Source organism: Microtus pennsylvanicus, chromosome 4 (genome assembly GCF_037038515.1).
Source record: "Microtus pennsylvanicus isolate mMicPen1 chromosome 4, mMicPen1.hap1, whole genome shotgun sequence".
Lineage (NCBI taxonomy): Eukaryota > Metazoa > Chordata > Mammalia > Rodentia > Cricetidae > Microtus > Microtus pennsylvanicus.
Window position 1 is genome coordinate 11,357,653 of NC_134582.1, and position 27,196 is coordinate 11,384,848.

General features: G+C 48.9%; 1 protein-coding gene across 1 annotated transcript in view; it reads right to left on the reverse strand.

Moving 5' to 3' along the window:
* Zbtb7c (zinc finger and BTB domain containing 7C) overlaps nucleotides 1–27,196 on the reverse strand; it is a 299,886-nt gene that overhangs the window by 216,924 nt on the left and 55,766 nt on the right. The window contains exon 2 of the mRNA XM_075968250.1: nucleotides 14,446–14,661. The gene's annotated coding sequence lies outside the window, so the exon portion shown is untranslated. The remainder of the gene's footprint in view (nucleotides 1–14,445; nucleotides 14,662–27,196) is intronic.

Sequence of the window (27,196 nt, forward strand, 5' to 3'; positions counted from 1 at the left end):
TCTGGGAGCTAGCATGATGCTAAGTACTATGCCTGGATTTACGTCCTCCGTTCTCAATGTTCCTCTAGGGAAAGGAGGAACTGGTCCAGTTTCACAGATGGAGAAGCAGGCTTGAAGATAGGCAGATCTTTCAGGATCACTTAGCAGAAAGAGGCAAGCTGGCTCCAGAGCCCATGGACCAATCTACCGTGTCTGTTCTCCCACCCTAAAGTCAGGCGCTGCCTCTGAGTTCCCCTGCAGCTCCCCCCCCCCCCCCATTTGCCATTCTTTTTACATTGCTGCTGTGAGGGGCTCCTCACTGGGCTTGCTGTAATTCTCGCTCCTCAGGACACAGCTTGCCCATACTTGCTTCATTCAGAGAGTTTGCTCCTGCCACATTCAGGCTCTCTACTGGGAATCTGGGGTTCAGCTGTCAAAGAGACATACATGGCTTTTGCATTCTAGTGAGGGGGAGACAGTAAACAGGCTTTGAGATATTTATTAAAAGGAAGGATGCTATGGTCTGTATGTCCGTATCCCCTCAAAATTCTTAGGTTGAAATCCTAATCCCTACATAATGGTATTATGAGCTGAGGATGCTGGCAGTGATTGTGTCCTGAGGGCAGCAGAGTCCTTGTGCACAGGACAGGTGCCCTCACAGAAGGCTCTAGTGAGCTGCCTAGAGGAAACCATGTCAGGATACAGCCAGAGGAGCTGCCAGTGGAGGACATGGACATCAATCTGCTGGCTCCTTGTCTTTGGACTTCTCACCCTGTGGACTGTGAGTTCAGTTTCTGCGGTTTATGAGGTAAGGGCATGGTCTAAGGTGATGGGATTTCCAGGATTTCTAGACAAGGAGATGAAGCAAGCTGCAGCGTGGTGCACACAGTAGCCTGTTTGGCTTTTTGTGTGTTCGGTTTTTGGAGTCAGATCCCCCTTTGTGTGTAGCCCAGTCTGACATGGAACTTATTATATAAAAGAGACTGGCCTGGACCTAGCGGCAGTCCTCTTGCCTCTGCCTCTCAAGTGCTAGGATTGCAGGTGTGAGCCACAGGCCTGGCTCAATAGTAAAAGGTTATGTTATGCATGATAAATTAGAAATATAGACACACATTCAAATCTCTGTGTGTTAGCATGCATGCATATGCGCGCGCGCACACACACACACACACACACACACAAATACTGGAAAAATACAACAAAACCTACTATTTTGGCATCCCATTACAGAAGCCCAAATGGTCTAAGTCATGTGATAATGCCAAAATTCATTCAGTGAGGCCTCACATAGAACTGATATCTAGGGAAGCAAACGCTGGGCTGTTCTCTAAGGGTGGGCCAGGGTTAACCTGGAACGATGTCACTGCAGGGAAAGAGCAGAGCACTCACATCCCCAGGCAGGGAGGCACCGCTATTCTAGAAGCCAAAAAGAAGAGGGCTAGGAGGGAGGCTGACAGATGAGCAAGGCTGGTGAGCCCTGGTAACATTCGTTCTTCTCCACCTCCACCCAAAGGCAGCAGGGGCCCTAGTGTTTCCGCTGCTGTGCGAGGAACATGGGATGAAAGCGCGATGAGGAAGCCTGCTGAGTGACAGGGAAAGGTGGTGGCTGTCTGGACATCATGGAGACACCAGGACTGAAAAGCAGTGTAAGGTCCCAGAAGCACTTACTGAGTAGAGGGTGCAGGGAATGGGGTGGGCTGAAGCTGGCGTGGCCTCGCTGTTTGCTGCAAGAGTCAGTTTCCGAAGTGTGACCACACAGGGTTCCCAACAAGTACTCAAGAGTTTGCAGGAGCTGTGTAGGATTGCTTTCCTGACTGATGACCTGATAATGGACCAAGATGAAATTCTCTTTCAAGGTTCCTGATAGACTTGGACATTCCCTGAACACCAGCAGGCCCACAGTGACAAAAACACAGGCCCACAGTCCTGGGAAGAGCCCTCACGAGAAAACCTTAAGTGGTTATTACAATTACCACATGGCATCTGACAAGGTCGCAGTCAAAGGTGGGGCTGTGGGTGCTTGCAATCCACTCTCAATGCTCTGGGGGCAGCTGGCTGTTGCATTGATTCTTCTCCACACGGAAGCTAAATCACGGTGCTAATGTGGAGCACGTGTGAAATATTCTTTTTCACGCACTGGTGAGGAAAGGCCTTCACAGCCTGCAGCCAAATGGGTGTGATCGCATGTGAAGGCGTGTGCACACAGAATCAAGGTTTGAGCAGAAAGCACTCCAGGTGACAGGACACACAGGCAAGGCCCAGGTGGCGACAGGGACATCATACTATTCAGAGATAATTATGATGGCAATTATGACTAAATAATTAACTTGTTCATAGATAATGTATACTCTACCTGCTTCTAGCAAGGACTTAGGCCGTTTTGTAATTAAATGTACGCAAACAAAATAGTTCAGATGGATATCAAAGCAAACAAATAACAGTTTTTCATAGCAAAAAGAAAACTGGACATGACCAACAAATACAGGGCATACATACAGTGGTGGATTGCTACACAGAGGGTCTAAAGAAGTGCTATGTGTATGATTGTGGAGCAATTACAAGGACACATAGTTAAGGAAATAAAAATCAAGGTATCTATGAAGTTTTCAGTAGGCTCTATTCTCTATGGAAAAATGAACACTAGGACTAGGCATTCAGATTTCTGCATTCTCCTAGCACACGGAAGCACTAGAGGGATAGACCACCACGCAGCACCAGCGGTAACCTGCAGCAGCTACAGGGACAGGGATGAGAGCAATTGAAACAGAGGTGAGGAAATGCCTATATACCTCTGGGCAGTACAGCATTTCTGATGTATGGTTGCTTTTTAAAACACAGTCTGACGAGGTGACCCAGGCTGGCCTAGAACTCACCACCTACCAGAGTCTACCTTCAGAGGCTGGGGTCACACATGGCACTGTCGTGCCTGGCCCAGCATTTTGATTTTGAGCTATAACTCTAATTCAATTCAACATGAGGAGACGTTTACTACCCTCTGTGTAGTAATCCACCACTGTATGCATGCTATGAAATGTAGTATATAACTAGATCTCATATTTGCATAATATGGAGTTATTTTCTAGACCTGTGATACAAACAGATGCTGAAAAAGATTTATATGGATATAAATCAAATAGTAACCCCCAAATCACCTTCACTCAATTGAATATTATTATATGGTTTTAATTTCTTCTGTGTTTGTGTCCCTTTTGTAACCAGAGCTAAGGTCTTCCTGACTGATGGCAAGCTCTCTTCACTCTGTTGGTTGACCTTCAGTCAAAGGCTCATGGGAAACTCCTCTTCCAACCCATCTGAGAGTACCAGAAGCCCAGCGGGAACTTGTGACTGTCTCCCTTAGCACCCTACAGTGAGCGGGGCTAAGGACTTTCTCCAGACTCAAACCCCTATGTTTGTACCCTTACTCTCTGTGACCTTCAAATAGGATCATAAAGTTGGGTTTCTTTTCTAAGTCAATAAAAGGAGAAATAGAGAGTTGGTACGTGTGGCAGTTTGAATGTGAATTCTTTTCCTGTGAAACCTCTTGAGTCTGACCCCAACAGTTCAGATAGCTCAGTACCTCTATCCTCCATGTTCCTGCAGGTATGCCCATTAAGCAGTGTTTAAACTGCTTTCCTAACCCAAACTACCAAAGTCCAAACTCCTCCAAGCAAAAAGATGGTTAGGCCTATCATAGCAATACCCCAGTCCCTGACACCAACTGCTGTCTTAGTTAAGGTTTCTGTTGCTATGAAGAGACACCATGACCATGGCAACTCTTATAAAGGAAAACATTTAATTGGGATAACTTGCTTACAGCTCAGAGGTTCAGTCCATTACCATTATGGTGGGACATGGCAGTGTGTAGTCAGACACGGTACTGGAGAAGTAGCTTAAAGTCTTACATCTTGCAGGCAACAGGAAATGGTCTGAGGGCCACACTGAGCAAAGCTTGAGCAAAAGAAACCTCAAAGTCTGCCTTCACAAGGACACACATCCTCCAGCAAGGCCATATTTATTCCAACAAGGCCACACCTCCTAATAGTGCCACGCCCTATGAGCTTGGGGGGGGGGCTATGCATTCAAATTACCACCATAAGGGAACAAAGAAGGAAGGGAGTGTCTTTGTTAGGGTTTCTAATGCTGTGATAAAACACTATAACCAAAAGCAACTTGGGGGGTGGAGGGTTTATTTTGGCTTAGAGTTGTAGTCTAGCATGGAGGGACGTCAAGGCAGCAACCTGGAGGCAGAAGCTGAAGCAGACTCCATGGAAAAGCGCTGCTTACTGGCCTGCTCACAGGCCAATATGGTAGAGGTATTTTCTCAACTGCAGTTCCCTCTTAAATGACTCTAGCTTGTGTCAAGGAGGAGGGAGGGAGAGAGGGGAAGAAAGATCGACAGAGTAAAGGAAAAGAAGAGGCAAGCAGGTAGATTTGGTGCTGCAGAACTCATTCACAACTGCCAGGTCAATACTACCACTTCCTTCCTAAATGTCAGCCACTGATGGATGGAAGGTTCCAGGCAAGTGTCCACTTAAAGATGAACCATCTTTAACATCGCAGCCCAGAGTGAGTGCTGAATCTCAAATCTCAGTGCAGTGAGTGGGACAGTCAGTGCATGGCTGGGTCACCCCAGAAGTCATCTGACATTATCCACAGGATAGGGAGACCACTAACTCCAAAGGTAGCAGGGCACCAGGGAGGCTTCCTCCAGGAGTGTCCCTCTAACAGGATAACCACCCTGTCTCCCAGTCAGCTAGAAAGGCAGGCTGCACATGAATCAATGAACAAATATTGCTAACTTGCCAATCATTTTTAAGTTGGTCATGCAGCTCGCTCAGTGGGAAAAGCAGAGCAAGTCTCCAGCTCTTTTATGCCACACTGGGACGACGGGGTAGGGCTGCTAGGCCAGGAATCTAGTTGCTAATGTCTCTCCCACCTGCCCACAATGTATGCTGACACATGTTTTGTTACTCTGAACTTTGTCCTTTAGACCCAGTTTCTGGGGTGGGGGTGTGCATAAGTGAATGTACAAGCAGATGCTTTTTAATGTTTGACTAATTGTTCACACTCACAGAACCTGCGTGTGCATTGTCCATTAAACCATTTCTTTGCAGTTAAAGGTGTCAGCTCCTTCCTGTTCCCAGGAATGGAAATGGGGTTCAGGATGGCTTGTGTCTCTTGGTGGCAGAGATGGGAGAAGCAAAAACTGAATGTTGCTGAGGGCCCTGAAACCAAGAGCTTTGTCACCACCACAATGCAAGGAGAGAGACATAGTCCTCCATATCACACTGGAGAACACACATGCTTTCTTTTTTCAGGTAGGTTCACAAGTGGGTAAAACTTTGGGCCAGATGCTATGAAAGTCTCATCCAAAAACAGCAGGACTAAAATCTGTCTGTCCAGGGCTACCAACGGCAGGTCTGGAAATCCAGGCACAGGCAAGGACACCAGATCCACCTTGCTGCATACCTGCCCCAATATGACTCTCTCCACAGCCTTGGCTTTCATGAGAGGACACCATCACCATAGGCCTGGAAACGACCAGTGTTAGTGACTCCATGAGCCAGGAGAATCAGTAGTGCACCAAACAGCTCTCTGCGCCCAGGAAATCAAACCCTCAAGCCCACTTCCTGGGTGCCTCACCTCCTTTCCTCTCCACTTAAATCAATGCTACCCCACTCCCAAGTGACTTTGTCTTTGAGTGGTCTGCTTGCACTTAAGGAGTTGCTTGATGATGCTGGTGTCCAAATCATACTACGTTCCTCTGTGTCTGTGATTAAAGAGAGGGCAAGAGTGAAGAAACATGGATGGTTAATGCTGTGGGATAATGCTCTTATATGCTGTAAAGTTCGTCACTCGTGTTGGTTTAATAAAATGCTGATTGGCCAGGTGCCAGGCAGGAAGTATAGGCAGGGCAACCAGATTAGGAGAATTCTGGAAAGAGGAAAGGCAGAGTCAGTCACCAGTCAGATCCAGAGGAGGCAAGATAAGAATGCCTTACTGAGAAAAGGTACCAAGTCACATTGCTAAACATAGATACGAATTGTGGGTTAATTTAAGTTATAAGAGTTAGTTAACAATAAGCCTGAGCTAATAGGCCAAATAGTTTATAATTAGTATCAGCTTCTGTGTGTTTCTTTGGGACTGAACGGCTGTGGCAGCAAGTGGGACAGAAACTTCCATCTACAGCTTAACCCTAGACCCTACTGGGAAACAGGTAGAGACAGCTAAGGAAAAACGATGGGAAAGGCCAGAAGGGCCAGGCAGAAGATCATCAACCCTGCTCTGCACAGGGAGGGCTTGGATGCCCAGGTCCTATCATGCAGGAATGTACACAAAGTTTATAAACTGGGCTGCGGGATAGGTGTGGGTATCAAGACAAGAGGCAGTAGTGGTATTACAACTGAGATCCTTATCAGAAACAGTGTGTGGATCCCAGTCAGTGTCACCTATCCTAGCGACGACCATCACAGATCATCCTAAGAGTAATACCAATTCGCCCTGAGTCAGGACCATTTGTTTCTCCACATCAGAGTGGTTTTTCCCAGTCTACTGCTGACTCCCTTGCAGCCCCAACCCTACCATGAGCTCCCAAAGCAGGGAATTTACCTTACTGCACCGTATGGTGGTGTGTGGCACCTACTGAACCATCCTCCCAATAGTACTGCACAGCAGCCTGCACACACGCCTTCCACACAATGTAGGATGGCACTCTATCACGGAGCCCAGCTGTGCAAACCTGCAAGCAAATGTGTACAGACTGGGGAGTCTTCAGGAATCAATACCAACTATACTCACAAGTCACCCTTTGATCCTGGGTGTTTCACTGCACGGAACCATTCTTGTGAGGTTTATATACAGCAGGTGATCTGAAACTCATTTAACCGATGGGAAGACTGAGGACCAGAAGGCTTGAGTGTTTGCTCAGTAGCTCCTGATGCATAGAAGAGCTCTGGACTCTGGCGGGACATCTCTCCAATTCTTCCACTCTTTTAAGATTATTTTTAATACCTGGGTGGTACTATCATCCCTTTCTCACTGTATCCAGCTACCTAGTCCTTAGCATAGCTGACACTGGCCCATGGGTTTGCAGGGAGAGAGACTGTTCTCTTTGATCTGCTGTTTTTCCCATTCTAGAATTCTGCTTTGGAAATATCTTTGGCGCAGAACTGACCCTTTTTTAATGATTTCATGGAGACCTTCCTCTAACATCCAGCTCCACAGTTCTAGCAGCCCACCCTCCCCTAGCCTGCCTCTCGACCACCAGACAAATGGGAGAGCTTGTGCTCCCAGCAGGCTAGGCTCTCCCAAGGAGGCCATGGAGGAAGTCCAAGCTGAAGCCCCTGGGATCTTCTTCCCACTTTCAGAAGATAAGTCAGAATCTCAAGGAGAACAACACAGGGTTGAACATGATAAATATGCATCCCTCAAATTTTAAAAACCAAATCGCACAAATCAAGCTCTTCTGAGAGGCTCATATCGCGGGGGTCTCTAGTGCTCCAATCAGCATAATTAAATAGGAAGATCTCTCTGGAATTGATTGTGCATTGCATGTTTTTTTCCACATCTGAGGGCCATTTCAGCGAGATGATTTTAAGCTAATAAGAACCCCCAAATTAGAAACTAATTAAGGAGATGGGAAATACAAATGTTTTTGTTTTTAGTTGGGCACTATTTTTATCAGAAGAATCATGAAAAATTAAAATTGTTAAGTACATGTATGAAGGTTGTCAGTCAAGGGCAATGTGGCTTTCTGCCTCTCTATTTAGTAAAATCTGAGGTAACACATGGGCAGCTGCTCCCTCTGGGCCCTCAGGAAGCACCACAGACTGATTCTGCAGAGAGTGTGGAAAGGGAGTGACCACAGTTTTCACCAGTCTCAGGCCATGATCCTCTTCTTTCTAGATTCAGGTGCACCTGGACACAGGGTGAAGTCATGGACCCAAACTTCTGCTGTGGGACAATGGACTGGACGGGACAGAAACTACTGCAAACAAATGGCACCAACGTGGACAACTATATCCACATAAAACCTGAGTAACTCTAGACACAAAAGAACAGAGTTAAGCACAGCTTCTTGGTAGCAGCACTTTCTCAGGTAGGCTCTCTTTGCTAGAGGCAAATGTGTCTCATTTAAGAGAGGCTTCCTGACTCAGCTTTAGCTGTAAAAGCCTTGCAGCCCTTTTAAGAGAATCTGCTACAAAACACTTAAATGGTGTTTATGAATAGCCTACAGCATGCTTCTTGGTGGTGGCAGGGACCTTGAAACTTCATAGAGTTGTGGCAATAAACATGGCTCTGGCCAGTACCCTGTCACTTGTATTGTTTTAATAAATGCTGATTGGCCAGTAGCCAGGCAGGAAGTATAGGTGGGGTGACCAGGCAGGAAGTAGGGGCAGGGTGACAAGAACAGGAGAATTTTGGGAAGAGGAAAAGGTCAGTCTGCAGTCGTTACCCAGACGCAGAGGAAGCAAGATGAGGATGCCTTGCTGATAAAAGGTACCAAGCCACATGGCTAGCACAGACAAGAATTATGGGTTAATGTAGGATATAAGAGTTAATAAGAAGCCTGAGCTAATAGGCCAAGCAGTTTATAATTAATGTAGGCCTCTGTGTGTTTCTTTGGGACTGAAGGCTGTGGGACCTGGCAGGACAGAAACCTCTGTCAACACACTTCCTCACATCCGTTTAGTGCAGAGGGACATTAAACCACGGAAGTTTAGAGATGTGCACAGGGCCACACCGTAACCTAAGAAGAGTCAGACGAGCTCTCTTGTCTACATGTGCTGGATTTCGTGACACCCTCCCTCACACACTGCCACCCAAGTGTGCTAGACCACCATCTAAAGCAGCCAGCCAGCCACAGGTCTTAGAAGATTCTTTTCAGATTCACAAAAACTCAAAAGCTTGGGACTAGGCAAACACAGAAGGAGGCAGACACCTGTCGGGATTCAATAGAGGACCTCTATTCTAAAATAGCACAAATTCCACCACAGTGCACATCAGAGGCCTCTTGCTCCACTACACATGGTCCAGAGTGCTCGACCTGGAGGGTGCAGTTCAGAGCCAGAGGCCTACCAAGTATCCATTTGCTTTAGGCTTCACCCTCACAACCCATGTCCAGCTCCTTTACTCGGTGCCTACCTACATCTCCTGACCCCATTCTCTCCACACCAAGTAGGACACCCATCTGCCCACACTACAGATGCAGGAAGACCTGCAGGGCTCCCCAAGATTCACAGCCTTGCTCTGTACAGAAGGGTAGATTGTGAGCGACCATAATGACCTGAATGAATTCACACCCATCAGGATTGGCTAGAGCGCCCACCTAGCAGGGTGAGAAAATAAAGATGTCACGGAAAATAAAGATGTTGGTCACTACTAACACCCAGAGGAGAAAGAAGGGAGGAGTTCCTTGAGTGGATCTCAGCCTGGAGGTGGAGCACCAGGTAGGAGCACTCTACGGAGAGGACACTGCCTAGAGCATAGCCTGGTATCGCAAGGGGAGAGAAGAAACACCTTCTAAATCAGGGACATGGAATGAAGGAAGACGTTTCATCTCAGCTCTCAGGCCAGTCAACCTTTGGAGGAACCCAGGGTCTCATAAACACTTGCTATTTCTACAAAAGCCTTCCTCACCCAGGAGCTCATGTGAGTCTCAGAAAAAAACCCAGAAGGCAAACTGTATTTAATGCATTCTTTGGATGGAGCCTGTGCATAGGGGAACTTGACCTTGTGGCGTTCCAGAGACACATGTAGGACACTGTGTTAATAAAAACACAGCAATTACTGCCTTCTGCTATTGCTGGGTGCCAGGGGCAACTGCAGATGATAGCCACAGAATAATAAGTGTCCCTTGCCCCCATTCCCAGAGAGAGCAGCCATATTTTTTGACAGTGAAATATGGGCTTTCTTATCCTAAGGAGCTCCATCTTTATGGGCTGTGGAGGGAGGGATTGAGTCCTTGATTCAAAGGCTGAGACCAGAAGAGCAAGGACTGAAGGGAAACTCTTGCTGATGGGCGACTGCGTGGGACCCCAAGATAATAGGATGACTTGGACCCCACACTGCCTGACAGTCTTCGCTTTACTGGGTGCACTTTGGCAATGGTGATACCCTAGAAAGGATAGACACAGCCTATTCCAGATAGCTGGGGGCTGAAACTTCCCCAAGGTCTGAGTTGCAAAGCCCCAAGGTTCTCATGTACCGGAAGGGAGAACTACAGAATTTTATAAATGCCTGCAAGGAATTCTGCCAACCTTAATCCATAAAGGAACTCACATTTGTTTCCATTTGAGTTACAAAAATAAAAAGAATTATTTCTTGACACCACCTGTCACACAGCAATTACTCGCCATTTTATTTAGTCTTCATGGTTACCTGACATGATAGAGGTGAAGCGCTGACTGCTTTTGGGGGCAGTTTAGAAACTGACTGAAGTCAGTCTCGAACTCACAAGTGGCAGAGACTTGAGTCAACAATCTGGAGACCTGGGAGCCAGGCTGGTTCCAGAGAACACAGTCACCATTGTTAGCAAGAGGCAAGAGATGTCTCTTGTTAGCAAGGCATGGTGGCTCCTACCTGGAATCTTAGAACTTGGGAGGTGGAGGCAGGAGGATTAGGAATTTAAGGTCATCTTCAGCTGCATAGTGAGACCAAACAGGGCTACATAAGACCCTGTCTTTAAAAAGACATCTCTTCTCTCTTCCACAAATCTCTCTAGAGACACACTATAGATGTTCTGTAAGAAGGCTGCCCAACAATAAATTCTGTTATTGTTTGGCTCCGGACCTACCTAGCCTTTAGTTGCTCCTTGGAAAGAGATTCTAGATTCTACAACTGTCTTGGGCAATCCAGTAGCCACCAGACACCTATGGCCATTGAGTTCTTGAAATGCGGCCAGTCCTAACTGAGATGGGCCATTAAGTATAAAATACATCTAGTATGTCAGAGCCTCTGTAGGAACAAGAATAACACATCTCCTTTGTAATTGTGTATTGATTACATGTTGAAGATACAGTGGTTTGGACATACTGAGTTAAATGAAACACCTTGTTGAAATCAATTACACTAGTTAATTTCTCTGTTTTCCAATATGGCTACTAACAAATTTAACGAGCCTGTTGTGGCTTATACCCATGGCTGGTCCCAATCTCCAGACCAATCTCGGCTTCTATGAACCCCCTTCCCCAATACTGAGAAACTACATGGAATGAAGGGAGGCAAATGCTACAAGAATTCTGAGCGTGTTCTCTCTGCTAAGCATTTCTCCGAATTCCTGGCTGCCTCTCCTGACTCCTGCCTTCCTCTGAGACCAGCTTCTGTCCCAGCACTCAACATGTGCTTAGCAGGTCTGAATGCTAGGCTCTACTGCGAGCCCCATTCCTGTGGCAGGAGCACCTCTGATAGTCAGGTTTGTAAATTTGTCCTCTTCCAGAAGTCCCAGGTAGAGCGAACTTCTCCAAGCCCCACTCTGACCCCATGAGAGCCCAATAATAAAATAATATAAAAAAATAATAAAATGTGTTTTACATACTCTCTATTTGTTTCACTCTCCTGAGCCACCAGAGCAAGACCAACTTTCCCTCATTTGAAGATGGTGTCTGGAGATGCTTGAGGCCTGGACCTGCTTCTGTGCTATCCCCTCTACCCCATGCAAGGCCACGACACCAATCTGACACAAGCTAGGGTCATTCAGGAAGAGGGGACTGCAATGGATTAATTCAAATGCTGCAGGATCCCTGGATCCCTGGCAGCTGCAAAGGCAGAAATGCTGAAGATCCCCGAGCAACGGCAGTGGGACATGTGGCAGCAGGCAGCAAACAGCGTATCCTGAGAGCAGGTAGTCCCAGGCAGGGATGGCGCAGTTCCCCAAGCAGCTGTAGCAGGCCACGAGGAGAGACAGATGGATGGGCACACCACTAGACCATGCCACAGGTCTCCGAAGGCAGCTGGTCCTGGGCAGGGAGCCATGTGGCAGGTGAGAGACAGGCAGATAGGCATGCCATGCAGAGTGAGGTTGGATATTTATTTACTGGGTTATGGAGGGGGGAGGGAGAAAGGAAGAAGAGGAGAGAGAGAGAGAGAGAGAGAGAGAGAGAGAGAGAGAGAGAGAAGAGAAGAGAAGAGAAGAGAAGAGAAGAGAAGAGAAGAGAAGGAGAGAGAAGGGAGAGATGGAAGCTGCTTCTCCAAAAGGGAGACAGAAAAGGAAGAGACTCGGGCTGCAAGCAGGTAGATCAGCCTGCCTCAGCAGATGGTGAAGGTGTGGCTTGTCTCTTAAAGAGACAGGACAGACCATTACAGGGACCTCGAATGAGAAAATGCCCCCAGCACATTAGCATGTAAGCAAGCCTGTTGGGGGCACTTTCTTAATTAATTACTGATTGACATGGGTGATACCACCCCCTGGGTTTGTGATCCTGGAGGGTATAAAAAAAAGCAGGCTGAGCAAGCCATAAGGAGCAAGCCAGTAAGCAACACCCCTCCATGACCTCTGCATCAGTTCCTGCCTCCAGGTTTCTGCCTTGACTTCCTGGCCTGACTTCCCTGGATAACAGACTATAAGCTATAGGATGAGAGAAGCCCTTTCTTCCCCAAGTTGCTTTTGGCCATGGTGTTTTGTCAGAGAAGTGGAAACCCAAACTAATCTTGCCCTCTGAAGTTCTGGCTTCGGAGCCTGTAACTTCCATATTAACCGTTAAATGTTCAATGTCCTCCAAAGGCTCAAGCATTTGAAGACTCAGTCAACAGCTGTAATGCTGTTTTGTGAGGCTATAGAACCTTTGAGGTAGGAGGCCAGCTGATGTAGGGCCACAGTAGTATGGTTTGGGGTAAATACCCTAGCTCTGGTTCCAGTCCAAGCTCTGTGCTTTCTCGTTCACACAGATAATAAGCATTCACGCAGACTGTGATGACACAATCCTATCCCGCCGTGACAAACTATATCCTCAAGCCATGAGCCAAAATAAATCCTCCCTATCTCAGGCTGTTTCTGTCAGTTGCTTGGTCTCTGTGACTGAAAAGTAACTAATAAGGTAAGTGCTTGGTAAACATTGCTTAATCAGTTTGACGCAGCTAGGATCCCTGGAAACGCAAAGAGAACCCTAGCCCATCCCTGCAGGGCAGGATTTTTGTTGCCTCCACTCGGCCCCCACTTTTCTCACACGAAACACCCTTCTCAGAGTCAGCCCTCCCCAGTCCCCTGTCCAGTCTGAAATGTGTAGATCAGCTGCTCCACCAAGAACAGGAACGCTGACAGTGATGCTCAGAACCAGAGAGCTGCTTCCCCCCCCCCCCCAAGGCTCAGCCAGTCCCCACTGTTCCAAGTACTCAAGTTCCTTTTCTTTCCACTCCCTCCAGTAGGTGGGGGTCCAGTGGCACCCCCACCCATGGCCTGTAACCTATCCATTTCCTAGAGAGGGGCTTAGCTTGCTAAATTCCTTCAGGGTATTCTTTGATTTAAAGCAAGGCCACCCAGGAGTCCTAATGTTCTGCCCCTCCCCAGCCCTTGGCTCTGACTGAGACCTCAACCCTTGTCTGAACTAGATGGAATCTGCCACACCCTCTAGGGCCTCCTGCTGTTAGCCGCTGGCCTTTCTCCCATTGCCCCAGGTCATTTCCCAAGACTTCAAGCTATTTTTGCTTCTGTCTCGGCCATCTTTGTTCCCCACGGGGAGGCTGCCAGAGCGACACCCTCAGGGTACACATGGTACAGACCAAACAACCAGTCATAACAGTTTTGTGGTGGCATTTCCAGCCCTGTTGGCCCCTTGCCCTTCCTAGTTTCAAGAGGTCGAGCCTTCTAGGTCCTAGAGATCTACCTGATGCTTCCTGCTTTAGCTAAATCCTGGAATTACCTGCTAGACCCAAAGAATCTGCTAGACCCTGTGTGTCCCTCTACATCCTACACCTGACCCCCACCTCCAGGCACTTTCAGTCCTCCCCTGCTTGCTTAGGCACCCTTGAAGGGACAGATAGGCACAGTCCACTTCTCTATTTTTCATGAGCAAAATTCTAGGTGTCTGAACCAAGGTGGTCCCAAGGTGCAGAGCCCCAGATCTACTCCCTCACGGGTACATAAGAGCTCCTTTGCCCTTTGTTACCTTAATTTCCTTGCTGACATAACCTCCCCGTTTCTTGCAGGAACTCGTGACAATAGTGACTTTTTGATTTGTACTCTGAATCCCTCCAATAAGATATGCTACATGCATAACCACGGTGCTAGGCCTTCCTTCCCACATAGGAAGTGAACTCTGCTGATGCTAAATCTTCTGGTACCTGGCTTCAACAAGCACATGGGTGAAAACAAATAACTCTAAGGTGTCCATCTATCATCTTATCAGGCTTCATGGGCTTAGTTCGCACAGTTATCTTCTCGAGGCTGACACTGTACGCCGAATACAGGCTGATGTATTTCCCTACCTGCCATATCACAGATAACGGATAGCCCAGTTTCAGGTTCATTACCTGTCATTACACCACGTGCATGTCGCTGGGGGCCAGAGCATCAATCCCTCTTGAGTCACTCCAGTGGTACAGCCTCCCAGTCGGAGCTCCAGGTCCCAGGAGCCGTGGCTCACTGCTGAGCCCTGGGTAAGCCCCACGCCATTCTCTCTTCTACTTCCGGCTGGCCTAATCCTCCTGGATGGGGTAACTCGAGCTCCCGGCTGCTTCAGAGGGGATCTACAAAGAGAACAGAGGTCTCCATCACAACCAGACCCAGACATACAAGTCCAGGTGTGAACTGTTCTAGAGTCTTCTACCCAGCCTCTTATTGGTCTTTATTATTCGATCCCACAGTGCCTGGTAGCTATGCCATGTAGGGTTCCCACTGAGCGTGCTCTGACCACAGGTTCAACATATGATGTGCATGCAAGCACACATGCACGCGCACGCACACACACACACATACACACATGCACACGCATGCATGTACGCACCCATTATTCCTGATTTCTTACCTCTGCATACTTCTTTCAATCTACTTGAAAGACTCCCTTTTCAACCAGGTGTCCACCTGTTAGTGGTCACGCAGGCTTCAATTTAGACCCAACAGGAGCCCTGAGCTGTCCCAGTGTTCTGGGAGAGGAAGAAAATAGGTGCTCTCACTCCACCAATGGGAAGGGCAAAGAACAGGACATTTCTTTACTCACCAAATCCTGGGGCAAGGCTTTGGGGTGCCGGAGGCTGGGGGCTCCAGGAAGACCACCCTACCCATAGCCCATGATGAATGTCTTTCCAGCCCTTCATCTCAAAGGAAGAGACAGGAAAAGAGATATAGCTCCCCCGCCCCCCAGCACAAGGGACAAAGACACTGACACTGGTCCCCCTGAATCCTGGCATTCCAGAGTCAAGATTGTGGGCCATACTCTGCAAGGAAGAGTCATGAGGCTTCCGCGGCAACTGCACCGCCTGCTCTGAACACTGGGACCACTGGGACGGCAGCCCTGTCCCTCTCAACAGGTCTGGACAGCTGCTCACATGGCTGAGACACACCCGCCCCCCCAGGGTCCTCTCAGCCTCAGGGGACCAGCTGCTGAGAAGATGCTATGGACGGAGAATGAAAGCCCAGGCGACCAACACTTCAAAAAGAGGATGCACCATGCCCTGAGTGCAGGTAGTGAAGGAACCAGAGCACACACGTTCTTCCCTCTGGCCTGTATGGACTATTGAAGCAAGATGATGACAGTGACTTAGATTGCGCCCTAGAAATTGCCTTTCCACCCTGTTTTGTAGTAGGTCCTCGAAGCGTTATTTCAAAGATGAGGAAATAGAAGCACAGAGAGGTTGAGATGACTGTTGAACGTCACAGAGTAAGTTGGAGAAAGTCAAGGCTGATATTTCCAACTTCAATTTACCATGTTTTCCCAGGAAGTATTCCTGTGCTAGGCTAATTTCATCTAAATGTCAAGTCATCCCCAGAGGATGAGGGCTGAGTGAGAATGAAGCAAGAGGCCACTCGTCCTGTTAGGGAGCAGGTAAGACAGTCATGCCTTTGGTCTCTTCTCCAAAGGTAAGTCTAAGGAGAGCAAGAAGAGACAAGAGTGAGGTTGAGAAGCAGGAAAACGGGCTGGAGAGGTGGTGTGGCAGCTGAAGCATCTCGAGCCCAAGGAGAACTGGTCATGATCAAGTGCTGCATAAACCACCAGCCTCCCAGCTACCTCTCCACAGTTCTGCACCGAGGGCCTCCTGTAAGAGGCGGCAAGCATGGTGGGCATAGAGTCGTTTTGGACGGCAGGATGGATACTCTTCTTCCCTTTGAAGGGCATGTCTATGCTCCATATGCTCTCCCGCGTATGTGATCTATTCCTAAGAACTGAAAAGGAGAAGGATAATCCCACAGGACTCTGCCCATGTGAAGAAAGGGCCCCCACTCTGGACAACAGCTTCTCAGCTTGATTCTGAAGCAGCTCTGCCACTGGCACACAGGGCTTTTTCACCGAGGTCATCCTTCCCTGACCACGGCAGTCAGGGCTAGCCAGATTCTGGAGCAAGCATCACAGATGCAAGCCAGTCAGGGCAGGTAGTAGATGCTGGTTGAGACAGGAAGATGACCCCAGACAACAATGGCTCCAAGTAGCTCATGTAGCCCCTCATGCCTGCCTGCAGCCAGCAGAGGTCCAGGCACAACACAATAGACCACAGGAAGGAACAAAAACCAGTGCCTAGTACTAGCGGTACTTTCTGAGTGTGCACTGTGTGTACAGGTGCAGTGGGGGAAGGGAAGAAGCTACCCTCAGAAAGCAGGTCACTATCCTGGCCCACTGATGACACCATCACCTGGATCATCTGGTGCTGGACTGACAGCAAACAGTGGAACAGCCACATCTTTGCTGACGTGTGTGTGTGTGTGTGTGTGTGTGTGTGTGTGTGTGCGCGCGCGCGCGCGTGCGCGTGTGTGCATGTGCGCGCACACAGAAACAGCACGTCCTGGCCCTCCTGTGGGGTGGGGCTGAAACATATTCACAGCAGATGGTGCTGTCACCCTCTCTCCAGGATTCTCATTCCTAATTATCTGTGCTGTCAGCCAAACAATTAACCCTCAAAGAAAAATTGCAATGTCCACCCCCAACCATATGAAAAGGCAATTTTCCCAAGGGCGAGTGATACCTAGGGCAGCCTTGTGCTCAGCTCCAGATCTCACCATCCTCTGGCCTTGGAGGCCTATCGCTGGCTTAGAGGCCATCTCCCCACTTCCTCTGACCCTGAGATGGTTCCTGTAAAAGGAGGAGCTGATCCCAACCACCATCCCCACCCCACCCCACCCCCCCACACAGAGCTACCATCGTACATTTGTTCAGTCGTGTGACATTTTCCATGTCTCCTCAGTCACCCTGACCCTTTTCAGGGATGAGAGGGGAGGGGCAAAAGGCAGAAATCCCCTTGATACATTTAGATTCTTTCAGAAAATGGGGCTATAGGAAAGCAGCCTCTTCTCCCGCAAGAATCTGAAGAGCAAGGAGCTAAGGCAGAGCTGCAGAGGGGCGGGTGGTGTGATATACCTCGAGAGAAGAAAGCCCGTTTCCACTGCTGTACCTCTCAGGTCTCATGGCCACCACCGGGCAGGTGCAGAGCGTGTCCCTGTAGGTGTTCATTAAACAGCAGAGAAGGGCATTGGGTGCCTTCTCCCAGAGGAACCGTCTGAAGAGAGAGTGCTCACAGGACTGAGACAGTGTCCGTCAGCTAAGGGGCTACTGGGGAAAGTCCGATCTTTGAGTTGACATCATCCATCACCATGCTCTGACATGAAAAGCAGAAGGTTCTTTAGGAAGCACAGGCCGTGCTTTGGGGATGACAGCCCTTCTGGCTGCTTTTCACCGATGCCATCAGAGAGACTGAGGGCCCAGCCCTTCACAGAGGGAAGGAGCAGGCCTGGTGCGTGTGGCCTCGGTGTTACCCCACAGATTAGGGCAGTCGGAGCAAAAAGGATTGGCAAGACAGGGGCACAGGCTGGCCCACTGAAAGTCAGAAAACCCCTTCTGAGGCAGGGGGATGCCCTAGGCACCCAGGGAGGAGTGCAGAAAGTGGGTAGATGGCAGACCAGGAGGTGGAACTCCTTTCTCACCGCCATTTGCTCAGCCCAAGCCTTGGGACAGTTTTTTCTCCTGTTCCCTGTGATTCCCTGTCCACCTGCACATAGCCCTCTGTGCCCAAGGGGCACAGATTCCCACAGCCCCTCCACACAGGGGCCATGATTATAGTCATAGAGGAAATTGCCCACTTAGAATGTGTTTGTAGACAGCACATATGAATATCCCCCCCGCCCAGGGCCCATGTGGGACAGACGCCAAAGTCTGGCTAGAGACATTTCTAAATATGAGTTTGGCACCAAGAGTCAGGTTCCCAGACCTCCTTGGCCCAGGAGACCCTGCCAGGGTTCTCCAGGCGGTTTGAGAGAGAGCTGGGTCAGTGGGATCAGGAGACAACCAGGCGGTGGGAAGCACGGCCCCAGCCCTGGAAGCCCCGCAGCCTTGTTAAAAGGAAGAAAAAGGATTACCCAGCGCTCCATGCCTGATCAATTGCCCACAATCCTTGCAGTGGGGATGAGAACGCCACTGGCTTCTCAAATGTGCATGGATTAAAAATACACAAATGGAATCTTTTTTTCTACCCCTCTCCTCAACCCCCCGAAGCCTGGGATGCTTGTTAAAAATAGCCTTGCTGTGGCAGGGATCCTGCACAGCCCGATGGCTGGCAGGAAAATGAAGGCGCCATTGGAGAGGAGGACTTTGTTAAGTGGCTGCCCTTGCAAGGAGGGGTAGGGAAAGTCCCGGAGGAAGGCTGGAGGAAGGCTGCCTGTCTCAGGAGTCTCAGGACACACTTCTGCATGGCTCGGACCTTTACCAGCAAGCAGACTCTTCATTCTATGCCTGGGTGTGAGCCGCATCTTCCCGCCTAAGCTTTAGGCAGAACGGATACTAATTTAGCAAGCCAGCATCATGGTGCAGGCTGGCCAGGTAACTCAGGCCACCAAAGACAAAGAAGCCATTATCATCCATGGAGCAGTGAACCCCGGGCCTGACCTCAGCGGGGACCTGAGTTCTCTGGGCCTGGTTGCTTGCTGTAAAAGTGGGGGGAAGTCGGATTTGATGCTAAGCTTTTGCTTCATCACTTCCTGGTGTGTAAAACAGCTATCTGCCTCTTGTATCTTCCTACCATGAAAGACAAAGGAAATGAGGGAGAGTGTCTCTTTTTGACTGCATGGAGCCAGGCTGGGGTGGGTGGGACTCAGGGGTCATTGCAGGAGGAGAGGTTGCTCTGAGAGCAAAGACCAAGAAGAAAAGACTATCAGTTTGGTACCTAAAGGCATTCTGAATTCGAATCCTGATGGGCTATCAGTAACTAGAAAGTTAGAGTGACTGGCTTTAGCATTAGTGCAAACTGGCCTTCTCACCCTGCTGTTCCTGGAGCTCTGGGCCATATCTCAGGCTGGTTAAAAGTACAGACTCTGGAACTGGGTTAGTATCCCAGCCCTACTAGCAATGAGCTGTGTGACCCTAAGTAAGCACAGTGATCTCTCTGTGCTTTAGCTTTATCTGTAAGATGGAAGAGAAAGCAAGAGGTTGTCGTGTTTCTCAAGCCCACACTCCTGCCCTGAGCAGCCATCTTGGCTCCCGGTTGTCAATCTTGCACAGTCTATGGATCTGAATCATAGAATGTCCTTTTACTCCCGCATTGGTAGGCCATCCCACTGACCTGGCCCCTCTCCTCTTCACTCCCTTTGCCTGCTCGGACGCTTGCACACCTGGTCTGTGCCTCCCACCCTGGAACTTGACCGGATGTAGATGAACACTCCTCAGACTCGGAGTCCTACTACAAATACAGAGGCTGACCTGTAGAACCCAGGTGAGGTGGGAGAGCCATGGGAGAGCCACACCACTCCGCTGCTCAGAGACCATTCTTTGGTTAACAAGGAACGTGTTTGTGTAGGGACATAGGGACGCTGGTGGGGAACCGGACCAAGCAGGCCAGTCACCTGCATCAGAGGAGGAGCAAATTCAGCGGTGGTGACCACGTGGCTTCGAGAGTGGCTGGGGAGGAAAACGAGAAGGGCCCTGTGTAGTCATGTTACATTACCTGATCTATACACACAACTCTACGGGATGGAGCCCCACCCAGAACACATTTCTGACCTGCTAGCTAACAGAGCTGTCCTCACGGCTCTGTGTCTCCAGCCCCAGCCTATGAATGAAAACCGATGGTGGGGGTATCGGTGGAAGGGCCGTGGAAGCTGTGTTAGCAATATCTGTTTTCACACGTTTGTTATTTTATGTATTTTCCTGAAGTTTTATGGTTCTCATAATTTAAATTTTATTTTCTATATATTCTCAGATGCCCACTCCCCAGAACTGCCGGTTGTTCTTTGTTATCGAGGTTTTATGTATCTTTTTTTAAAGCACAAACTGCCATTGTTGCAAAGGCTGGAAAACGGAGCATTAAATCTTCTCAGTCAAACCCCAAAATACAGCAACTCAGATTGTGTTTTCCCTTAGAGCCAAGAGTCCAGTGCTTTGGAAGGCTGGCACCATCACCTCTCACTATAGCAACAGGGAGACCTTGGTAACCCCGAGCGCAGTTATTAAGAGTAAAAATAGGAAGTGTGGGGAGAGACACTGGGTGAGAAGCTGTGGCAGACCTGCTGGGCAAGCTGGATTTGCAACCCTTTCTTGCAAGAAACAGAAAGCAAAACCCAGAGTTTGGGAGCGGGCTCCACTGAGAGTCCTGGAGCACGGGTCGTTTTCCTCTTTGTCGTCTGCTCTGGAGCTACCTGCTGCCTTTCAGAGTAGTTCCAGGCAAGCTGAAGGTGGGCTCCTCTAGAACAGCAACATTCTGGAGGGGGGTGTTCTTGTCTCTGTTACATGTTGGGCTGTTTGCACTACTCTGAACCCCCTGCCCCAGATGGCTCCTGCGTAGCTTCCCTGGCTCCCCAGAAGCACTCAGCCCTGACAGATACCTAATTGGTGCACAGTCTCCTCAACCTGTCACTGGACAGATGTCTCCAGCTCCCCAGGGTCCCATCTAGGTCTTGGTGCTGCCCTGGCAGGACCGTAGAGGGTTCCAGCCCTGGTCTGACTAGTCCTGCTACAAAGCACAACTGCTTGAAGTCCGGCTGCTATCATTCCCAAACCCATTTTACGCTACAGCTAGCCAAGCTCAGGACCCTGGCTCTGCATCCACCTAGCTGTGGAACTCAGGACAAGTCACCTCCTCTCTCTGCTGCAGGGAGACACCATCTGCACGACTGGCAAAGAGCTGCACGATCTCTCTCAGCTCTTGCTGCTTCTCCCTCTGATGCTGGAGGGACAGACAGAAAAGAGATTTTTTTCTTTTATGAGACAACTAAACATCATTCCCTCAAGTAAGAAAGTGTGTTTTATTTTAGCCTCACTGCGGGAAGCAGGTTTTTAAACACTTACAGGCTTCTCTTCATTTTGTAGGGAAGGATGTGTGATGTGAAATTCCTCCTTGGACATCCTTCCAGACCCTGTTCTACAGAGCTCTTAGAGAACTAAGACCCTCGGCATCTTCCAGTCTCGTCTCGCTATGTCAGGCACTGTCTCCAAGACTGGCTGTCCTTCCTCTCTTTCCTGTCTTCTGAAGTCAGGGTCCCAGCCATCAGGCCCCCTGCCGGGCACGACTGCCTAAAGCAGCTGCCCACCTCGTTCTTGATATACAACTCCAGGCTGGACAACCAGGTCTTGAGCAGGGGTGGGGAGGGTGTGCGTGGGAGCGAGGGCACCGCAGCTGTTTACAGTGCTGGAGAGCTTTCCCTGCTTTGACCCTTGTGGCTGTGTGCTTGCATGAGAGCCATTGCCAGCACTCTGCTCCCGGTGAGAGAGGTGCCTCTTTCTTGACCCTCTGCCTGAACAGCCATATCCTTACTATTGCCAGCTGGTTTTCCCAGAACACATTTACAGACCACCAGAGGGGCTGACATCACTGAGGGGCCGGACAAGACAGTGAGGCCACAGACTTTCATCCCAACTCCTGCAAACCAACCCCCACCTTCACTCTACCCTTGCCTATGACTTCCTACAGGAGAGAGAAGCCTTGCTTCTCATGGGGATCTCATTTCTGTATCCCCAAGAAGTCTTGAGAGGCCCCAAGGCAGAGACAGCATCTATCTAGACCTAGGACCACTAAGTGGAGTAGGGCTTGGACATGCACCCTCTTCTCCCTGCAGGCGCTGAAGCAGCCATCTCTCTGTCTCTACTCCTTTCATTCAGAGAGAAGCCAACTTCCACTAACGTGGCTTTGCAAGCCGCATAACCAGTGACCTCTTCTGCTTCTCTTCCCAGCCAATCACTGTGACCTAACAACCCTCATTCCACCCCTGGACACCCAAACTTCCTGCCTGGGGATACAGCCAGCAAGGAGTCTGAGGGGTGGAGCAGGAATGAAAATTCCGGTTAGCCTGTGTGAAGGCTGCTTTCTGTGATGCTGGTGGCGTCTGTGAAAAGGCCAAGCATCCCTACTACATAAAAGGAAGGTTCTGGGAACAAGGCAGAGAAATCACTTTGAGACTGAGGAGGTCAACATCAAGAAGGCAGAGCAAGACAGAGGATGGGAAGTGGGAGATCGATCATAGGGACAGAGAAGGAATAGGAAACCTAGAAAGGCCCAGCCCCACTGAATCAAGCCTCCACCCACCAAGAGGGCTGGCATGAGGGTTGACAGCCTCTGCCAGCCCACAGCCCTGCCTTCCTGGCCTGGGAGTAGCACAGTAGCACCAAAACGAGCCAGGACTATAAAAGCGTACAAACTTTGCCGGAGACTAATGCCAGGAGCAAGGAGTCTCGGGGGATAAGTTCAAGCCTTCATCAAAACAGCCCTGCCACCGAACTGTACCTAGCTCTGCTTCACTGCCTGTCTTCCCACGGGAGGAGAGGAATATTTAGTCCATGGCTGATCTCGCCACAGGGGACAGACTGGAAGGCAGGCCCAGATCATAATTCAGTCCCAGACACACCCATCCCTGGGTCACCAATGGTCCTGGTCCAGATCCTATTTTTACAGATGCTCCAAAGAATAATCAAGCAAAGGTCACATCATCCGTCAATGGGAAGTGTGGATGGGAACCATATGCTCATTCCAAAGTCTGTGCTTTTGGTTGCTACTCTTCCTGAAGTGCACAGTTTCCCAGCAGGCACAGACATGGCTGCCTGGCTGCTTTGCTCCCAAGAAAGCTGACCCTCTGAATGAAACCACTGCATGCCACCTTGAGATGGCGTGGGCAGGACCAGCTCCCTCAGGTATGTCCTTTTAGGAGTCACAACATAGACGCGTCACCTGGCCACGCCCACTGCAGCCTCTACTCCAACACACAGAGGAAGAAGCTGTGAGGGTGGGACAGGGGTACAGGTACAGAGGTGCTCCCTGAGTGAGAGTGACCAGCACAGGCCAGCGTGGAGAACTGAGGAGCTTCTGAGTGCAGCCCTTGAGTGGCACTGGAAACAGGTGGCAGGCAGGCTTGAGAAGTGTCTACAAGTGATTTAGTGGTTCATCTCTGCTGTGCAAACCCCGTGAGGGAGGACTCAAGAAGAAAATAATCACCACCACCACCCCTTTCCATTTCCCAGCATACGATGGGCACTGACGAGGGACGTGGTAGAAAACAATGAATTCTCTTGACAGCTAGAAGACAACGCTCAGGGCTCCGTCTTCCTTGATGGCTTCGTCTCTTCCACGCCTCCCAACCCCTGTCCAGCATCAGCGACAGACACAAACACTAGTGGCTGCGTTTGCTCATTAATGGTACCAGTGAGACCTTTCTGAGAAGACAGACAGGTGACGGACGAACAAAGCAAACTTCTACCTGAAGCCATGGTGCTCTCACGAGAGGGGGTAGATCACCCAGGTCCCAGATCAGAAAGTCTAAGACAGCTTAGCGATGATGCCCAGGCCAAGGGCAGGATAAGGAAGGCAAAGCAGAGTTAAGTTTCTCCACGGGAAAGATCTGCAGCCCAGGGGGCTTTTCAGCTGGGAACTGGGGTCTGGTACATAGGGTTCAAGATGACAAAGCCTCTCAAAGTGTCAGGCTATGGTGAGAACACACAGTCCTGGGACCCCAAAGTCACTAAAGAGAAGAGACAGAAAAGACTGACACAGAGCCACTGGGGCTCTTCCATTGTGTCAGCCCCCAACAAGCACCGGGAACAGTGGGTTCTCCCACTGGCCTAATGCAATGATCTGGGAGCCACAGCACTCACACCTGCACCGTAAGTACGGCTCGATGCTGAAAACCAGGAGTCTCTTAAGTCCCTGTGTAACAACATTACCCTGACTAGACTGTTTTTTTCACCGCTTTGATTAGGATATCAGCTTTGCTGGGGTTTGTGAAGCTTCTGTTGGTATTTGTTTGGGGGTGGTTTGGGGTATTATTATTGGAACAATTTTTCCAAAAACGGAGTGATGTAAACGACAGGGATTCACCTCTCAGTTGCGAGGGTCAGAAGCTGGAAAGTGTCTCCCTGGCCCCAAAGCAAGGTGTCAACAGCTGTTGTTGTGGCAAATTTTCTTTTTTTCAGAGGGACACAGCATACATATCTATTCATCCCAGAAAGGAAAACCAAAAACAGACAAAAGTACGATACTACTACAGCCAGTTTGGTGACCCAAAGAGCTTTATTAGGGTTGCGTACAGGAATATGGGTGAGGGGTCACATTACAGCAGAATGACTGTAAGGCAACCGCATCACCAGAACCCAAGCGTGTATGCAGCTCTCAAAGCTGGTAACCTAGAGCTCACCGCACAGCCGCTGAAGAGTGTCCTTTCCGGGTTTCCGGGTTTTAGTTGGTCTAAACACCCTGCTGCTCTCTGCTTCTGCCAGGCAGCTGGTCTGGTCAGAAACTTTTCTTGGAGTTCAGCTTCCTTTCCTCTGAGAGACACTCTCAGCTTTTATTGTCTACTCTGCCAGGCAGGGGTCTACTGGGTCTGGTCAGTTTCAGGGACTTTCTGAAGCTTTTTTGAATTATTTTCCTGCATAAGAAGCTTCCTTAAAGGACCTCTCTTGCTCTTGGATTGGGAGGATCAACATAGTAAAAATGGCAATTCTACCAAAAGCAATCTATAGATTCAATGCAATCCCCATCAAAATCCCATCAAAATTCTTCACAGATCTGGAGAAGACAATAATCAACTTTATATGGAAAAACAAAAAATCCAGGATAGCCAAAACAATCTTATACAATAAAGGATTGTCAGGAGGCATTACCATCCCTGACTTCAAACTCTACTACAGAGCTACAGTATTGAAAACAGCTTGGTATTGGCATAAAAACAGAGAAGTCGACCAATGGAATCAAATAGAAGACCCTGACTTTAACCCACAAACCTATGAGCACCTGATTTTCGATAAAGGAGCTAAAAGTATACAATGGAAAAAAAGAGAGCATCTTCAACAAATTGTGCTGGCAAAACTGGATGTCAATCTGTAGAAGAATGAAAATAGATCCATATCTATCACCATGCACAAAACTCAAGTCCAAATGAATTAAAGACCTCAATATCAGTCCGAACACACTGAACCTGATAGAAGAGAAAGTGGGAAGTACTCTACAGCACATGGGCACAGGAGACCACTTTCTACGTATAACCCCAGCAGCACAGACACTAAGGGCATCATGGAATAAATGGGACCTCCTGAGGCTGAGAAGCTTCTGTAAAGCAAAGGACACTGTCACTAAGACAAAAAGGCAACCCACTTACTGGGAGAAGATTTTCACCAACCCTGCAACTGACAAAGGTCTGATCTCTAAAATATATAAAGAAATCAAGAAACTAGACCGTAAAAGGCTAATCAATCCAATTATAAAATGGGGCACTGAGCTGAACAGAGAATTCTCAACAGAAGAACTTCAAATGGCCAAAAGACACTTAAGGTCATGCTCAGCTTCCCTAGCGATCAGGGAAATGCAAATCAAGACAACTTTAAGATACCATCTTACACCTGTCAGAATGGCTAAAATAAAAAACACCAATGATAGCCTTTGCTGGAGAGGTTGTGGAGAAAGGGGTACACTCATCCATTGCTGGTGGGAATGCAAACTTGTGCAACTACTCTGGAAAGCAGTGTTTCGGTTTCTCAGGAAATTCGGAATCAACCTACCCCTGGATCCAGCAATACCACTCTTGGGAATATACCCAAGAGAGGCCCTATCATACAACAAAAGTATATGCTCAACTATGTTCATGGCAGCATTGTTTGTAATAGCCAGAACCTGGAAACAACCTAGATGCCCTTCAACGGAAGAATGGATGAAGAAAGTATGGAATATATACATATTAGAGTATTACTCAGCAGTAAAAAACAAGGACTTCTTGAATTTTGCATACAAATGGATGGAAATAGAAAACACTATCCTGAGTGAGGTAAGCCAGACCCAAAAAGAGGAACATGGGTTGTACTCACTCATATTTGGTTTCTAGCCATAAATAAAGGACATTGAGCTCATAATTCATGTTCCTAGAGAAGCTAAATAAGAAGGTGAATCCAAATACAAACACATAGGCATCCTCATGAATATTAACCTTCATCAGGCGATGAAAGGAGACAGAGACAGAGGAGCACCAGACAGAAATCTCAAGGTCCAAATCAGGAGCAGAAGGAGACGGAGCACGAGCAAGGAACTCAGGACCGCGAGGGGTGCACCCACACACTGAGACAATGGGGATGTTCTATCGGGAACTCACCAAGGCCAGCTGGCCTGGGTCTGAAAAAGCATGGGATAAATCCGGACTAGCTGAACATAGCGGACAATGAGGAATACTGAGAACTCAAGAACAATCGCAGTGGCTTTTTGATCCTACTGCACGTACTGGCTTTGGGGGAGCCTAGGCAGTTTGGATGCTCACCTTAGGAGACCTGGATAGAGGTGGGCGGTCCTTGGGCTTCCCACAGGTGGGAACTCTGATTGCTCTTCGAGCACATGAGGGAGGGGGACTTGTTCGGGGGGAGGGGGAGGGAAATGGGAGGCAGTTGGGGGGAGGAGGCAGAAATCCTTAATAAATAAATAAATTTAAAAAAAGAAAAAAAAGAAGAAGCTTCCTTAAGATAGAATGTTTCAGTCTGAGAGAAGCTTTTGTATATAGCTGAACAACATACTCTCCTCTATTCCTGCTGGAGGCTTCGGAGGAGGAGTGAGCCTTGACAGGAGGCGCCTGTGTCTGTTGGCTTCTAGGCTTCTCTCTACACCTTCAAAGCCACCACAGACCTCC